This window comes from Miniopterus schreibersii, assembly GCF_964146895.1.
Source record: "Miniopterus schreibersii genome assembly, chromosome: 2".
Lineage (NCBI taxonomy): Eukaryota > Metazoa > Chordata > Mammalia > Chiroptera > Miniopteridae > Miniopterus > Miniopterus schreibersii.
The window spans coordinates 176379955-176395131 of record NC_138102.1 but is presented as its reverse complement, the minus strand read 5'-3'; the positions used below and the strand labels follow the sequence as shown (position 1 = coordinate 176395131).

General features: G+C 48.6%; 1 long non-coding RNA gene across 2 annotated transcripts; it reads right to left on the bottom strand.

Annotated features, from left to right (window-relative positions):
• Positions 1-622: 622 nt before the first annotated feature.
• LOC308553005 lies at positions 623-14723 on the bottom strand. Of its 2 annotated transcripts, XR_013998172.1 has the most exons (5): positions 14662-14723; positions 13841-13995; positions 11673-11725; positions 9536-9728; positions 623-693 (listed from the first exon to the last, which is right to left on the bottom strand). It is a non-coding gene; the product is annotated as an uncharacterized lncRNA (long non-coding RNA). The 2 variants fall into 2 exon arrangements; XR_013998173.1 differs by lacking the exon at positions 14662-14723 and having other exon boundaries at positions 13841-14073.
• Between the last annotated feature and the right edge of the window lie 454 nt (positions 14724-15177).

The window sequence follows — 15177 nt, the reverse complement described above, 5'->3', positions numbered from 1 at the left end:
ACTCAAGACTCCTGTGTCTGGGCCTTGAATCTCAAAGGGGCCCAAACCTACAGGCTGCTTCATCCCCTCCAGCCCCATGGTCCTTTGCCCCCACCTCCGTTATAGCTCCAATAACCTGGTTTGGGGGTTACTTGTTCCACAGGCTGTGAATTCTTAAGGAACTTAATGATTACATTCTTAACGATGGTTGCTTGTTTGTTTTTCCAATTTTGTGTCTCTTCAGCATCTGGCACGAAGCGGGCTCTCAATTAAATTCACAGATTTAAGTGTAATAGAGGATAAGATGTTTGCCACCCACCAGCACAAGAAGAGTGGATTCAGTGCCAACGAAAGGCCCTTTTGCTCAGGTGGGCGCCTGCAGGGGTCAGGAGTCGAGTCTGAAGATTGGGGCTTGATGGAGCTGATGGCTGTGCAGGACACAGAGAAGGGTGTGGGGTTGGGTGTGGAGTGAGGGTGGGGGTAGGAAGGCCAAGGGGAGGGAGGGGGAGAGGGAGAGGACCTAGTACGAGACCCATAGAGCAGAGCAGCCAATAAATAATACATCTCCAGGGCCCGGTAGCCAAAGGATTATGTTTTATTTTCACAGGCTCTTTAACATTCACGCTGAAGTTGAGTCTCAGCGGTGCAAACCTCTCCTTACCGTTCAGTGTCTTTGATAAAGCCTACGATTCGGATCGCCTCATGCGTGGTTTTCTGTAAAAAACGGAGGAAGGGGTTGAGTTTCCATGTGGGTCAGAGACCGAAAGGTGAGGCCATTTCCGGAACGAACCAGTTCAGTGGAGTCGGGAGTTGGAGGCAGAAGCAGCCACAAGAAAGTAAACTTAAGAAGGTGAGCCAGAAATCCTTCGGGCCTTTAAGCCTCCCTTAGGACATAAAGGTGGGAGTTTCTGGCTTATTTTGTCTTAGGGAGCAGAGAGATTGCAGCTGACTTCTAGGATCAAAAGGCAGGAGAGGAAGAAAAGGAGGGAAGAGCCAGAGTGCGGAGAAGATGCCCTTCCTGCCCCCAGGCTTTCGGGCCTATTTGAGTGTAAATCCTGTGTATGTGAAAAGACAGCTGGCAATGCAAGACAGGGTAGGAGTCAATGACGGGAGCAAACACCGGCGTAAGAGCTTGGGGACAAAAAGCAGTTGTCATCAAAGAGGTAAGCCTGGAACTAGCCCTGAAGGATGGATCTACTGCTGAAAAGTTTTAGTTGTTATAGTTATATGTAAATTATTTGTCTACTTTTTTCTCTTATTGGGGAGGGTGAGTTGGATAATGTGCTTTGGCTCTGAAATTAAACAGACCAGGCTCTAAACAGACCAGGCTCTAAATCCTGACTTTGGGCAAGTAGCGTAAGCTCTTCAAGCCTCAGTTTCTTCATTTGTAAACTAGAGGCAATAAAAGGACCCACCTCATAGGGTTGCTGGGAGATTTAAATACTATAATCTATGAAAAGTGCTTAGCTTAGGACCTGGCACAAGATAAATACAGAGTCATAATAAGTGCTGTCCATTTTTATGTACATTTATTGAATGCAATTTGGAAAATACAGAGAAAAGCAGAAGTAAAACCCATCAGTAGTTTCATCACTCCAGGGAGAAAACCACAGTCCACGTTCTGGAGTATTCCTTTCCAGTTCTCAGTCAATGCATGACTGAGTTTGCTTTTTTTCTTTTTGTACTGCCAGTCATTCTGAATATAAAACTTAAATCCTAATTAATATCCAGTCAACATAGGATTTTTCCTCCCATCTTAGTATAATCTCTTCAAAACTTTTTTTTAATGACTGGGATGCATTAAATTGAATTCATATATAGCAATTTACTGAATCATTCCCTATTGTTAGACATTTGTGTGGATTCCAGGGTGTTTTTTTTTTCCTATTCTAAATAGCTCAGCACTAAACAAGTCTGGACATAAAGCTCTTCCTTTATCTTGTGCTATTTCTCTAGAAACCGTTCCCAGAAATGAAGGCACTGATGGAGAAGATATGGACAGTTTTAATGTTCCTACTGACAGTCGAAAGAATTCTAGAGGCACCCGGAGGAGGAGCTTCTCCCTCCACAATGCTCTTCCCTTGAAGCCCTCTTTTTGGAGTCTTTTCCAAGCGGAAGAGGGAGAGGAGTGTGATTAACCAGAGGCCCGGCACTCAGAGGGTCATCTTGGCCAGTGGGCAGAGTTGCCGGGCAGAGAGAGGTCTGGAGATGGGTCTAGTTTTCCGTTTTTCTGCCCATCTGTTGAATGCAGCGTGACAGAAAGCTGACCCAGGGCATGACTTTCTAGGGACCCCCGACTTTCCTTTCACTCACTTTTCTCCTAGGCGGCAAGCAGGCCTGGGAGCCTCCCTGGCCCCCTGCAGGGCTTCTCGCTAGCTTCCGAGGAAAATGCACTTTCTCTTGAGACCTTCCTGTGGTTCCATCTCATCCAGCTCGGGTGGATATGCGCTTATACCTTCCCCCGCAAAACGGCTGACCCACTGTTTAGGTCATAGAGGGCAGCCCCCCTAACGTGTCTGGCTATGGCCTTGTAGAACAGTTTCATGCATCAGAGTTCTGTTTTGAGGTGCAGCCTAAAGCCCACCTAGAAATAAAACTCCCCCTTGGGGTTTTGCCTCCCATGGGCACTGCCTGGGGAGGTTTCACTGGTAAACTGAGGATAATAAAATTCTTAGGTGGAATTGGGTTCTCTCAACATCTCTGGCCACAAGCCCCAATTTGCACTGTTCGTAGATTTCCCTGGGCTAGAAACTCCCCATGGCTGTGCAGGCACTACTTCTACCAGGGCTGATTTCAAGCTTCAACTGTTTAACAACCAGGTCGCAGAGTTCCTGAAAATTTAACAATAGGCTCATGCAAGCCAGAAGGAGCCCACTCCGGTGTACACTCAGAGAGGGAGGTGAGTGACTCCTGTCATCCACATGTGGGAAGAACAGGGACACACAAAATGACCTCGGGGATGACAGGAAGCAAAGAATCTAATGTCAATAGGATATCTCAGCAAACCAACCTATTTTTTTTTCTACTACAGATCTATTCTCTCCAGATTTCAAGAGATATGACTGCTAGCAGTTTTCAAGTCATGTCTTTACTGATTCATAACCAAAGGAAAAAGGAGGGCTTCCTTTGAGAAATCCTAGTGAAGGGTAGGTGCTGGATAGTGGGGTCTGTCAGAAGTGGGGAATGGGACTTGTTGGTGAGACAAACCAAGTAATTCCCATAACAGCGACCATCTCAATACTGTCAGAACCTGGTTCTCATTTCTACTAGTCTCCAAAGCGGCCGACTCTATGACCGCATGAAGCGGCTATTTTCTCCTACCCGCTTGGCATTACATTTTACAGATTAAAAATAAAACCTCAGCCCAGCTGGGTGTGGCTCAGCTGTTGAGCATCGACTTATGATTCAGGAGATGGAGGTTTGATTCCCAGTCAGGGCACAGGCCCGGGTTGCGGGCTCAATCCCCAGTCGGGGGCGTGCAGGAGGCAGCCGATCAATGACTCTCTCATCATTGATGTTTCTCTCTCCCCCCCTCTCCCTTCCTCTCTCTCTGAAATCAATAAAGACATATTTTTATATATATAAAAACTCAGCTAATTTCATAGACAAAAATAACCCACTGGTATTTTGTTTCTATTCCTTATATCACAAGTGAGGTTAGCAATACGCTTCTGTGTGCCTAATAACCATATTTCCTCTTTTGTGAATTATTTTCATGTCTTTGGTTCCCTTATCTCCTGGGGTTTTAAGGTTTAAAAAAAATCTCTTCATTCAACAAATACTTACTGGTCTGTTATTATAGGCCAAGCAACTATAGACACAGAACATGTAAATGCAAACAAGATAGGGTTCCGGTCTTCAGGGCACTTACCCTGTTTGCATGGCCTTTTAAGATAATAATATGCTAACATTTGCTTCTCATATTATAACAGATTTTTTCTATGTTTTTTTCCTTGTTTTTCAAAATAGTAGTTTTATATTTTCACGTAGTTAAATCTGATATACTTTCCCCTTTTAATAAAACCTTTTTCTTCCATGCTTCCCCTCCTCCCCCTTCATTTAAAAAATGTATTTCCTATTTGCCTAGGCTCGAAACTTCTGTTTTCAAGGGTTTCACTCATTTGTAATTTGTTACAGTGTGTGGCTGAGCCAAGCATCTAAGTTGGTCATTTTCCCCAAACTTTTAACACTATAGAAGCCTTCCCTTCTCCACTGATTTGTAAAGATGACAGACTTCTGATTGAGGGCGAGGTGAGGTGGGGGTAGATACAAGGCACTAATGGAGGGTGGAGCTTGTCTGGAATAAAGGGTCCATATGTTGCAGTGATTCTTAACTAGGAATGGACATACCTGTTGACTGGGGAGCTTAAAGAACTACCCACGCCTGGGCCCTGCCATTAGTAGCTTTGATATAGGGCCAGAGTTCATTGATTTTTTTAAAAGCTCCCTTGGCACTGCCAATGTAGGAAATGGTGTTGGATAAAGCTGGTCAGATAAGTAGGGGGCAGATTGAAAGAGGTGTCAGTGCCAAGATGAATTTAGTTGTAGGTCCAGGAAGCCTCTGAGGGGAAAGTAGAAAGAGCATGGACTTTGGACACATGCAGATGGAGGTTTCAATCCCATTTTTGCCCCTTGCAAGCTGTTATTGGGGCAGATCACTGGTCCCCTCTGAGTCTCGTTTTTCTGTCCTAAACAGACATCATCATATTTGCCTCATAGGGTTGTGATGATTCAGTGGGAAATCAAGTATAAAATGTCTGGCTCAGCACCTGACACCTTAATTAATTCTCCCTTCTTCCCCCTGAGCTAGCCTTTGGGATGAACTGATGCAAGACATCTCTAGAGAAAACAGGCAAACACATGTCAGGATGAGAAACGGGACGGGGTCCAAGCTGTCCTTCAATCCCCGAGGTGTCTGAAACCTTCAAAGAGGCTGCACCGTTTTGGAAAGGAAGTCTTTTCCTTAGAGAAATGGAGAGAGGCTTTGAACACACAAAGCTGTTGCCTTCATCAGCTTGGCAAAGGCAAACTCTGGCTTCACAACAGGGCACCTGGGCTCAGTAGCAAAGATAATCCCAGCCCCTGGGTGGCTTAGCCTGGAAAGCAAGAACAGCTGTTGTGAAAAAAAAAAAAACAAAACACCACAGGAGTAGTCATTTTTATAAAAATCCTCATGCAAATCTGTTCACAGAGCAGAGAATCTCCTTTCTTGAGGATGAAAAATGCCATTACTTCTCAGAAGATCCACCTGCCTTAATTTCATCCCATCAATATCCATTCAGTGATTTGACAAATATTTATTGACATCACTTCTATTGGATAAATACTTTGGAAATGGCCTCTATACGGTACTCATTTAAAACCAGTTTCCCATGCTGCCCTGTATTACAAGTTTATACCAAATATTTATTTTACAACTGGGTGCTAATCCGTATTCCTTGGAGGTCACCCACCCAAAAAGTTGTGAGGACTGGTGAAAAAGAGAGAGGGATGTGGAATCAGGCACATGTGGTCTCAAACCCCAGCTCTTGATAGGGATGAGCTGTGTGACTTTAGGCCAATTGCTAAAACACTCTGGGCCCAGCCTTATTTTTCTCTAAAATGAGAATGCCATTCTCACTCTAAAGCCAGTGCTGTCTTCCTGGAGGAGCACCATTGGGTTGGGTGGAGAGGAGAAAAGGGCTCATTCATTTTGGAAAACAGAATTTGTGTGGTACTAGAGATGGGAGAGAGGGAGAGGGAGAGGGAGAGGGAGAGAGGGAGAGGGGGGGAGAGGGGGAGAGGGGGAGAGGGGGAGAGGGGGAGAGGGAGGGGGAGAGAGGGAGAGGGGGAGAGGGGGGGAGAGGGGGAGAGGGGGAGAGGGGGAGAGGGAGGGGGAGAGGGAAGGAAGGAAGGAAGGAAGGAAGGAAGGAAGGAAGGAAGGAAGGAAGGAAGGAAGGAAGGAAGGAAGGAAGGGAGGGAGGGAGGGAGGGCAGGCGGGAGGGAGGGGAGAAGGAGAGGGAGAGAGAGAGAGGGAGGCCAGCCTGCCCACAGGTGAGGGTATTTTGGGAACAATGAGGGAAAACACGGACTGGAAAAGAAGGGCCCTTCTGCTTTGTACTCTGATCACACACCAAAGCCCTGGCTTTAGGACAGGTGTCTTGGAAGCCCCTGGATGACAGATGGAGGGGCTTGAGCTGCAGGGGAAATGAATGCATTTAGAGTCACGTGGCAACTGAACTGAAAGCTTCCTATGAGTAGAGTTCTTGTCTGCTTTGCCTTCATTGGACATCAGAGAAATAGATCAAGAGAGATGCTATTTTTTTCACTTGAAGAAAGAACAAAGGGCCCTAGGTTTATTGAAACAAGAAGGGCTTAAATCAGATAGTAAAACTACTTCCTCACTCTGGGAAAAGAGTATCTTATGTCCTTAAGGAGTCTCCTTTCCAAGAGACTTGACATCTCCTGGCTGGCGGAGCCTCAGAGAGGAGGAGTTCATTAGTTCATTAGTGACTCTCAATCTCTTCCACATACTGAACAAGCTTCCTGAATTACTGTTACGATCATTGTTTGAAAGTTTCCTGGTGAGCTTCTAGTTCCCACTCTCTCATCCACTCACTTCTAGGCTGAAACCTTTTCAGAGGCTAATCTGAGTTGCAAAGAGCAGGCTCTTAGTTCTGGTGCTGGTTCTCAGGTGATATCCCCCCAAAACCAGTGAGGATGCTGGGCCCAGAGCCCAGGCACTTGCCATTCTTCTAAGGGGTCCCCATAAAATGATGGGGCTCAGAAGTCAACAGAAGTCACAGAATTGGAACTGCTAGACTTCCCTCTCTTTCTGAAGGTTGAGAAATTCAACCAAAGTGATATAATGATGCATTTACATACAATTCTGTTATCACTGTAAGGCCTAGGGATTTTCAGAGCAAAGGCCAATGTAAGGAAACAGTAAGTCTTCAATGCAGCTAAACTTCAAGGGATAACCAGGAGTTAAAGGTTAGGGACACCAGTCTACACAGGACAGTGAGACTCAGTTCAACTAGCAGTTACTGAGCTCTTACTAGGTGCTAGGTCTTGGTCTGGGTGCTGGGTGGTGGGATGGGGGAAATCCAGAGATCACAGTGACAATGACTAAGATAATAAAAACAGCAACTTGTGCTGTGAGGTGACTATGTGCCAGGCATTGTGCTCATTTATTCAATAAATAGTGGGGGCTTCGCAAATATCCGTTGAGCTGCTCACTTGCCCCAGCTGCACTGGCCTCCTCTAGGCTCCTCATGTGCACCTTAGGGCCTTTGCATTCGCTCTTTTCTTTACCTGGAAGGCTCTTCTTCCAGGTATTTGTGTGGCTGGCTCCCTCACTTCCTTCAGTTCTTTACACTTTCTCAGCGAGGTCTCCTTGACCACCTAAAATCGCAACCCTTCCCCCAATTCCACGGACTTCCTGTTTCCCTTTCCGACTTTATTTTCCCTCCTTAGCACTATCTTAGCATGCTGTATTTACTAGTGTGCTATTGCCTGGCCTCCCTTGCTGGTGTGAGAGCTCCATCAGGGCAGGGATATTGGACTCTTTATCCACTGCTCTAGCCCCCTTGCCTAAGTCAGATGCTTACATTTGTTCAATGCATGAATCAAGTATTTTCTCAACATCAATTACCCATCCAACAATAAGCACTAAGGATAGTGCAGTGAACAAGGCAGACAGGTTTCTGCCCCCTCGGGGTCCATGGCCTGGTAGAGATAAGATATTACACTAATTACATACTAATCTCCATGTTACTGAAATAAGAGCATTCTGGGTGCTCTACTGATGTTATTTCACTGAAACCTCATCACAACCCTGGGCCGTTGGTACCCTAAGCCACAGTTTTTGGACACTATTTTAGTTTTTTCTATAGCCAGAAATATCCAGGTAGGCTCTGAATTATAGAGGGGCTGGCTTTATTTAGTTGACACATAATAATGTATATGTACCTTTCAGTTATAATGGTCTTTTTCATATTCATTACTTTCCGCAAACCCTGCAAAGTATTCATCCTACTCTATAAATGTGGAAACAGAGGAGTTAACTTTCCGGAACCACACAACCTGGTTAGTTTTCCAGATAGAATCAAACCCATTCCTCTTCCTCATTCTGAGGAACCCCAATGATGGAAGGACCTGTGGATGGGCGGGCGCGCATGGGACAGGTGGTCAGGGACTAGGTTTTCCTAGAGGATGAAGCTGGGGATTCCAGGTTGGCAGGCCGGGGAGAAGAGCTTGAACAGAGCAAAGGCTGCAGGTGGCTGTGGAGCAGGGAGAGGTAGGCTGAATATAATCCTAGCTGGGGTGGGAGGCAGAGTTCCCACACCCCCTCCCATACACACACTCCTGGTCACTGTGATTTGATTCTAATAAGGAGACATGGGGGGTTCTTGAGAAAGGCTGGGGCAAGATGAAAATGATCTCTGGTGAGAAGGGTTTTTATAGCAACTTCTCCATCCCATTCACTTAGGGATCCATCATATCCACACACCTCCTCTACTTTTTGGTTAAATTAGCAACATATATTTATAACATGCTCTCTGAGCCTATCATAACACACTGCATTTCCACATAATATCTACTCCTACTGAACTTTCAAAACTTTGATACTTTCCCAACACCCCACCCCCTGAAGAGTGGGTAGCTGACAGCATGGGGTGCTGAGAATGAGGAGCCCGGCATGGTAAGTTATGAGCTGCCCATCCATCCATCATGGACTGGCTGCCTCCCGGAGTCCCGATAAACTGCTGGGCACTAAGGGTAAGAAGAGGAACAGATCACAGTTTCTGCCCTGAAAGCTGAGGATGGACGGCAGTTAAGTAAACTGGCAATTACAGCACCTCATGGTAAGCACGGGGGGGGGGGGGGGGGCACCCAGGAGGGACCTTATCCAGGTTGGGGTGGGGGCAGGAAAATGGTCAAGGAAGCCGGTTCCTTCGAGAATATGATTAATTAGGGCACCTGTAGGAAAGCTCAATCTGACTACACAGAATAGGAAGGAATTTGAGGGAGAAATGAGGCTGGAGAAGGGGCTGGATTACGAAGGATTTTTAAATGTCATGCTAAGGCAGTGATTCTCACTATATATATGTATATGCATATAGATATACATATACATATATTCATCAGCAGCACCGTGAGGGAATAGCTGTGGAAGTGAATGAGTGAATTACCAGTGTTGGGTTGAGATATAACCCTGCCCAACCCTTCCCAGTTTGAGACTCACGATGTTTATCAAGAGTCTGGATTCTGTCGGAGGGCTGACTGACCTTGGAGAAGGTACTTCATCACGCCAGGCTTTGCCTTATCTGTCTATACCTTCACACCTAGTTGAGAATGTGAGCTCCAGGATCAGCTGCTTCGATTCTAGCCCGACTCCTACCATTCTCGAGTTGTGTCACGTTGTGTAAGTTGTCCACTCTCACTGGTACACTGCATCAGTACGACTATGGTGCCCACATCGAAGGCTCACAAGGATGGAAGGAGGTAATAATACATGTTAAACTCCTGGCACAGTGCCTGGCACAGAGTAAGTGATCAGTAAATGCCAACTTACTGTGATATTGCAGCTCCCTTGCGGCCTAACAGTGTTAGCAACCATCCTTTCTTTGTCATCGCCATCCCCATCACCACTGTCACTGCCATCACCATCATTCCCATCATCATCATGTTGAAGTTCTAGGTCATTCCTTACTGGGTTCCACCTCTGCAGTCTCCTTCCTTGTGGCTGTCTTACAAAAGAGAAGGCTCTACATAGAAGGATTTGAATAATATAAAATTCAGGACATTTATTGAACTCCTTACTTTGTGCCAGGCATTGTTCTGGGTACCAGGGGATATAAGAGTGAGCTAAATAAAGTTCCCATCCAGGGAACTTACAGTCTAATGAAAAGAGACAGGCAATAATAATTAAACAAGCAAGTACGTAGTATGCCAAAGAAAAAGGAATACAACAGTGAAAAATAAAGCAGGGAAAGGAAGTGTGTCAGGTGGGGCAGTTATTTTCTATAAGATGGTCAAGGAAGAGCACGCCCAGAGGTAACATGTGAAGTGAGGAAGTGAAGGACCCTGCACAGATGGGGGTGGTTGAAGTTCATTAGGCACAGGGAACAAAATTACAAAAAGCCCAAGGTAGGAACATAACTGGCATGAGGAGGACTTTGTGTCTGATGTCAGTGATCGAGGGGCGAGGAAGAGGGGATGAGACCAGAGGGGCAGGCAGCAGGGGGTCAGAACATGGGAGCTGTGGAGGTCATCGTACAATTTTTGCCTTTTACTCCTACTGACTTGGGAAACCATTGGAGGGTTTTAGAAAAGGTGTGACATGGTCTGGCATATTTCTAGGGATTGCTCTGGCTGGTGTGTTGAAAACAGACCACAGAGCAGCAAGTGTTTAGGCAGAGAGGCCAGTATGATGTTATTTCAATAACCCAGGTGTGAGCTGCTGGTGACTTGGATGAGTGGTAGCAAGCAGTGCAGGCTGTGAGAAGTGAGAGATGCTGGATATGTGGTAGGCAGTTAGACACGAGCAGAGCAAGGGCTGTGGACAGGTACAGGTCACCAGGGCGGAAAGTCCTGGGTGCCTAGCAAAGGACAATTGTAGGATGGGACCTCGCCCCCAGGGTGACCTTTCCTCCTCTAGCATATCCCTGGTCATGTGTTTTGGACCCCCTGATCTTTCTTCCCTGGAAATAACATCTAGGCCTCAGTTGTATTTCCGCTCCAGGCCTAGAAAAGCAGCAGAGCCAGACAAGCAACACCAAGGCTGATCCCAGGGCCAGCTGCATTGAATAATGACCTCCTACCCTGGCACCAACCAATCAATCAGTGGAGACCCCAACCCTAAAAGGATACACCTAGAAAGCTGCTGAATATTCTATTAAGATCTTCCCCAGGACCTTCCCTAAAACCTCCGTCCTTAAAACCTTTAGGACGGAGGACCCAGGGTGTTCTCCGGGTGCTCTCACTCTTCCTCCAGGGAGCACACCCCAAGCCTTTCCCTTCCCTCTCACCCCTTCCCCTTCTGTTCCAGGTGCCTTAACTTTGCTTCCTCACTCCCAAGCTCCTAGGGCCTGCCCTTTGCCTCTATAACTTGTTTCCTCAGCCCATGTCTTCTACAAATTACTTCTACCTCTGTAATTTTCCAAATAAATGTTCTCTTACTGTTGGAGTCTTGGCTCTGAATTCTTTCCGAGCCAGAACCCAAGTACCGAAGTTGCTGAACCCAGGTCCAGTCAGACACCTGGTGCCCTTCCTACCACCTACAACAGATATACTTTGAAGGCAAAGACAAGACTTGACAATGTATTGCATTGAGTGTGGGAGGATGGGTGAGAGAAAGGAGTCAAGGATCATGCCTGAGCAATTAATCGGATGTTACTGGCATGTGCTGGGACGAGGAAGACTATGAGTGAAGTGGATTTGAAGGAGAAAATCAATTTAATATTCACATCGCCTCTACAAGGTAGGTACTATGGGTATCTTCCATGAAAAGTGGGACTCAGGGAGGTGAAGCCTGTGGTCTAGAAGCCATCTATGGTGCTGGGAACTCCAAGAAAAAATTCCCCTACTGCATGGAGCTATAGGATTTGGAGCTGGGGAGGTCCTGGGAGTGTGAACCATGAGGCTGGGGGGGGGGGGTCCTAGCTCTCCAGAGCCAAACTATAAGGGAGGCCCCCACCTTTGACACACACCTGTCTGCAGGGAATTCAGGCTCATGCCTTGGCCTCTGGGGGTTCTTATCAACCTGGAACAGAGAAGAGGCAATCAACAGTAATAGGGGCCTTCTACTTAGACATTCTGAAATGCAGAAAACCAACAGGGCTGCAGGCTTACAAAGCTCTGTCTTGTGATTTATGACCCATGTAGTTCAACGGTGTTCTGAAGAGGCTTTGCACAAGCTGGGGGACCATCTAACACACTTGAGGAAGGAAGAAGAAGGATAGAGAAGGAATCTAGAGGGAAAAGGGAAACCATCTAAAACGCTTGCTGCACTGACTCAGAAGGTGGGGCAGGGGAACGGAAAGCTCCCTGAAGACCCGCCGGTGCCTTCCTGCCCTAGAAGATGCACTCTCATGACTACTTACCAACCTCCTCCTCTGGGTGCAGCCAAACACCGCAGTGGAGCCGCGCTTCAGTGGAAAACACTGCCTGCTTTCTCGAGTTAAACACACCAGAGCCTGTGGTCTACAGGCCACATATGGTGCTGGAAGCTCCAAGAAATAATGATGAAAGAAAATCATTGAGGCCTAGACACAGAAAGTCTGTGCCACTATGCTTCCCCTCGACAGTTCTGCCAATTGTGTTAGCTCCCCTTTACTCACCGAGCCTTGCTGCGTGGTGTCTCTCGTTTAATCCTCACAGCAATCCAGAGAAGTGGTTCTTCTTACCCCCATCACACTGACGAAGATACAGGGGCTCAGAGGTTGCGGCCCCCAGTCTGTCACGGAGCTGACTCTGAACCCAAGTCAGTCTAGTCCAGACCCTGCGTCTTGACCACTATACTCACTACCCCCCAGAGGCAATGGAGGGAGGAGAAATACTGAAAATAGTAACAGTTCCCTCCTCTCTGTTCTTCCAGGGCGCAGTAGAGTCAGAAGGCTGAAAAACCTCCCATTTTTATATCTGTTCTACAGTCTAAATCAACCTAAAAATATTTAAATATTTAATTATTTCTGATAACAATCAGCCAACTATTTTCTCTAAGAAACAGAGTGATAGTAAGAAAGGTCTTTAGAGAGGCAGAAGGGGTGACCTTGGAATCCAGAGGGGAGGTTAATTACATGTTTCAAGGTCACGGTTAGTTTGGTGGCAGAGCTAAGGCTAACAAAGCTGTTTTGCAAGTTATCCCTGTCTCTGCCCTAACACGGATGACTGCTTGAAGGAGGGTGGTAGTTTTTTTGTGTGCTAGAGATCCTAAACACAGTCTGAACTTAGCTGAAGTTTTTAAACAAGGTTTTTCTAGCACCTGCTGATGAGTTAGTGTTCTGTTTTCCTTTGTTGCACCCCATCCCCAAGTTCAGAGTTGTGTGCCCGGTTGAACTAGAAGCAAATGATTATATCTGTAGAACCTACTATAATTTACTCTGGCCTCCCACACTAGTAGTGATTCTTCTGCCTGCCTGGCTGGCTCCTACAGACCTCTGCAATCTGGACCCGCTCCACCCAGCTCATCTCTTTCTTCCCTCTATCATAGCACACACCCTTCATATCACGCAGGTGGCCTGGGCTCACTTCATTTCCGCCACAGAAATATACTCTCTGCTCTCTTCCTATGCAAATCCATCCTTCAAGGTTTTGCTCAAGACCATTCTGCCTGAGAAGACTTCCCCATGTACAGCCAGTGGTTTGCTTTCCAAGTTCCCTTTACATTTATCTTCTCAACTATATAATTTAGCCTCAAAATGTTTCTGCACATTTCTCCAAATGTAATGCAGGCCCGTTGAGGGCAGACACACGTATTCATTCATTCACTAGAGGTTTTTAAAAGCACCTTACAAGGTGAGATACAAAAAGAAGTATGAGCAATGGCTGCTTCCTCTCCTCAAGGAGGGGAGACTCTAATTGTTTGCAGACATCTGTCTGGCACATAGTGGGACCTAAACAAAGGTTTGCTATATCGGATATATATATTCAATTATTTGCTGTCTCTAAGTCCCATGAGAGGTATCAGGTGGTGTTACAAGAAAGAGGTGGTATGTAAGCTAGGCCTTACGGACAGGGAATGTTTTCTAAAAACAGAATTGAGAGAACAGGCAGAAGAAACAGTGCTCCTGCAGCACAGTGCCAGGCACACACCACAGACCAGATTCAGGAGGAAAGCAGTGGAGCGGGGTCGGTCCCTGCCCCAGCAGCAACTAACCTTAGTGAGAGTGGGCAAGTTGCTTCATTTCCATAGGGCCCCATTTCCTTCCCACTTTGAAATGATTAAGCAGCACAGACTCTGGAAGAAGCAGGTGGCTGAATGTGACCTTGAACCAGTCATTTGGGGGTGGAGGTTCAGCCTCGGTTTCCTTCCTATAAAATGGGTAAAATAATTCCGGCCGTACAAGGGTTTTGTGAGGTTTTAAGAACACATGCATGCTGCTACGCACGATCTTGGCATTATTATATATTCTCCTGTCAAAGTGGGGGCGACGACCCTACCCTCCTCCCTGTCGCGATCCGCTGCTGGTTTCCCACCGCAGGGCACGGAACCTGCCCCCAGTAGGGGCTGTGGACAGACTGCGGGACCCCCAAAGACAAAACGCATGACCGGGCTTCAGGAAAAAAGGAAAGAGCGTTGCCACGGGGCTGACTGGGCTACGGGGACGCCCAGTACGTGTGTTTCCACGAGCAGGCTTCCCACAGCCCGGGAGCCCGTGCTGTCCCGGTCGTGCCTTAGCGCGGGCTGGGTTTTGCCGACAGCGCTTTGGGCCTCCGCCTTCAAACCCAATGAGAGACGGGCCGGCCCGCGGCGGCCGAGGACGGCTGGGGAGGGAAGGGGGCGGGGTGCCCGGCTCCCCGCGGGAAGGAACGGGGGTCTGTCCTCGCCCCCTTGCGCCCACTCCCAGGGCAGGGCTCCTTCTCGTCCCCGCTCCCCAGAGGTCGAGAAGGAAGGGGGGGGCTCGCACTTGGCCCGCAGCACCCGGCCATCCCCGGCTCTCCTCCCTCCGGCCGGCCTGGCCACCCCCACCCCCTCACCTCGGCCGCCTATCCCCGAGGCGCTCGTGGCCCCAGCTCAGTCGCCAGTCTCGCCCCGGCCCACCCAGTCCTTCGCCCCCTCCCTCGGGCCGCCTCGCGGCGCGTCCCCCGCTCCGTAGACCCCGCCCGGCCGCCCTCCCCACCGCCGCCACTTCAGCCGCCAGCCCCGGCCCCGTGGTCCCCGCTCGGCCCCCCCACCCCCCGTGGTCCCCGCTCGGCCCCCCCATCCCCCGGCCCCCGTGGTCCCCGCTCGACCCCCCCCACGCCCCGTGGTCCCCGCTCGGCCCCCCCACCCCCCGTGGTCCCCGCTCGGCCCCCCCATCCCCCGGCCCCCGTGGTCCCCGCTCGGCCCCCCCACCCCCCGTGGTCCCCGCTCGGCCCCCCCACCCCCCGTGGTCCCCGCTCGGCCCCCCCATCCCCTGGCCCCGGTGGTCCCCGCTCGACCCCACCCCCACCCCCCGTGGTCCCCGCTCGGCCCCCCCCACCCCCCCGGCCCCCGTGGTCCCCGCTCGGCCC